Raw genomic sequence first — 3295 nt, forward strand, 5'->3', positions numbered from 1 at the left:
TTTTATTTTTTGAGACAGGGTCTCACTCTGTTGCCCAGAGTAGAGTGCAGTGGCATCCTCAAAGCTTACTGCAACCTTGGATGCCTGGGCTCAAGTGATCCTCCTGCCTCAGCCTCCCAAGTAGCTGGCACCACAGGTGTGTGCCATCACACCCAGCTAATATTTGTATTTTTTTGTAGAGACAGGGTCTCACTATGTTGCCCAGTCTGGTCTCAAACTCCTGACCTCAAGTGATCCTCCCACCTCAGCCTCCCAAATTGCTAGGATTACAGATGTGAGCCACTATGCTGGCCTTAAGATTTTTCTTAATTTGGCTTTGAAGAGTACAACAGTTTTAGAACTGGGAAGTTTAGAGAATACTTCCTCTATGATTTTTCAGGATAGGAAAGATGATTTAGTACTAATTCAATCTTTGACAGATTTTTCTTGTTTAAAACTTTATGAAAGCTTACTCAACATTATTAGTCATCAGGGAAACATAAATTAAAACTACAATGATACATTATTATATGACAATTAGAATGGCTAAAAGAAATTTTTTTAAACACACAATCATCTAAGCAACCAGGCCGGGCGCGGTGGCTCACGCATGTAATCCTAGCACTCTGGGAGGCCGAGGCGGGCGGATTATTTGATCTCAGGAGTTCAAAACCAGCCTGAGCAAGAGCGAGACCCCGTCTCTACTAAAAATAGAAAGAAATTAATCGGACAACTAAAAATATATAGAAAAAATTAGCCGGGCATGGTGGCGCATGCCTGTAGTCCCAGCTACTCAGGAGGCTGAGGCAGTAGGATAACTTGAGCCCAGGAGCTTGAGGTTGCCGTGAGCTAGGCTGACGCCGGAGCACTCTAGCCTGGGTGACAGAGCGAGACTCTGTCTCAAAAAAAAAAAAAAAAAAAGATGATCTTAAGTGTGTAGGAATGGAGAAAATGTGAAAAAATTACTCTCAGTAGGCTGGCTTTGAGTGGATACACTGGGTTTACAAAATATTTTGAGATGGTCAGATAAGCAGCTCCAATGACAGCATATGACATGGTTATCGTGAGCCATGTGTAGCCTAAGGAGAACTTTCAGTGTATCAGGGTGGCCCACATGTTGCTGTTTATCATTTCAATTTCATATCAGAATTAAAATTGAGGGGAAAAGAACACTTTGAAACCCAAGCAAGTCATCTGTAGCCTGAGTAATGAGACCTCTTGCAGAAAAAAAAAAAAAAACCACACGCACGCACAACACCAAAAAAACCAGAGTAACACATTTTTGAGAAACAGGCTTTGGTTTCAGAGCATTATTGCGGCTGTTTAATTCATTTGCTATTGTAGCTCAAGTATGCAGACATTTACAGTAAATTTTTAAAGAGTTTATGTGCTCCCAATGATTTTACCATTTTTAAGAGAAATGAGAAACACTATGGTAGTTACCAAGTAATAGCACACACATATTTTCTGAAGCTGCATTTTAATGACTAAAGCAACACTTTAGATAATAGCGTTATGCCTTATTTTCAGTGCTATGACTGAATGTTACGGCAATTGAGAACTCTTTGATATAAAGATGGTACATGGCCACTGAAAGTGTAACATTATCCCGAAAAAGCGATAGTTTTCCTTGTAAGAAGCAACACATGAAGTCTAGCAGGCATGGTTTCATTTATTCCATTTTGATTGCCTAAGTTTTCAACTGGGCAGTATTCTATTTCAAGGCCATTCTGTTGCAAAACCTAGCTGTGTGGTTGTAACACAGCTGTGTCTGTTGTAAACCGGAGAAGACAGCAAAAAAAAAAAGAAAAAGAGAGAGAGATTAGGAGAAAGAGTACTCCTTGTAACTTTCACATGAAGGTCCTTTAGTAGATAACTGATTTTTTAAACAAAAAACATTAAGTTCTCTAAGCTTCTACCCTGAATGAGCCCTGTTTTTACTAAAGATTAAGGTGGTTGGCTCCTGCAGAAATAACTGTATTGAGGACAAGTAATCATCTAAGTAAATGATTGTCATCTTTATAATATGAGAATTATGAAGACTCATGAAATAACAACAGTTGATCATCATTTATCAAGTACCAATGAGGTATGTAGTCCTGTGCAATTCCTTTTGAGGTTTTGCGGTTTGAGATGGGGTTTAGGGATAAAAATGGGAGACAAAATCTATCGTATAAACTAATTATTTTTGGTCTAGGTTATTATTGGCTGATTGAGGAAAGGGAACATGTGGAATTTCCTTTGTAAATGCCAACTTGTGTGTGTATAGACACGTGAATGTTTCTGATAATGGTGAGCATTAATAATCATTCTATTCAAATACATAGATTGTTATAAGCTGTGTAATTAAGAACTGGGGCCACTATTCACAAAATGAATGATAGGTAATGTAATGAAAGATCTGAGAAGTCCTTTAAACAATTTTAGCCTTGATTATAAAATACTCAAAAGGGGGGAATGCTTAAGATGTAGTTGGAGCTGTGCTTGGAGTGGAAGGGAGGTAGGTGGTTAATTAAAAAAAATGGGTCAGGGTTTTCCCCCCAGCATCCCCGAATCTAGACTAGGATTTGTTAATATCTCAAGAGCTTCTCAATTGTGAAAAAGACAAAAAACAAAACAAAAAACCAAAATGAAACAAAACAAAGAACAGTCCTTTCATGAGCTACCTCATGTCCGGGACTCCCACTCAATTCCTCACCCTAGGCAAAAATTCCCTTCCCTGTTTCCTCTGAAGTTACAGATTTTTTTTTAAAGGACCTTACAAAAGTTTCTCAGAAGCATTTGCACAGTTCTTGAGAAAAAATTAGCATCCTAACTTCCCATTTCAAGGAAATTAGGCCAAAAAGAAAAATATTGAGTGAGGTTTGTTGGGCCCCAGATATATTTCCTAGGAACTATAAGCTAATAATCATTATGCAAAGGCACACTTTTTTTTTTTCCTGAAATTTTAGAAGGAAGACACATTTTCTTCACGAACAGCATGTATCAGCAGTATCTTTTGTATTCTGTTCTGGAAAATGACAGATCTTACTCTACAGCTGCTTAATATCTGGGGAAAAAAACCTTGTTTCATACACAGTGCACTCAATCACATACCTGTTTTTCTCTCAATTCAAAGTGGTAGTAGTGACAAGAGCAAACAGTCATTTTTTTTTTTAAGAGGGTCTCACTATGGGCCGGGCGCGGTGGCTCACGCCTGTAATCCTAGCTCTCTGGGAGGCCAAGGCGGGTGGATTGTTTGAGCTCAGGAGTTCGAGACTAGCCTGAGCAAGAGCGAGACCCCGTCTCTACTAAAAATAGAAAGAAATTAATCGGA

Source organism: Propithecus coquereli, unplaced genomic scaffold (assembly GCF_000956105.1).
Source record: "Propithecus coquereli isolate 6110/MARCELLA unplaced genomic scaffold, Pcoq_1.0 Scaffold221, whole genome shotgun sequence".
NCBI classification, from domain to species: Eukaryota; Metazoa; Chordata; class Mammalia; order Primates; family Indriidae; genus Propithecus; species Propithecus coquereli.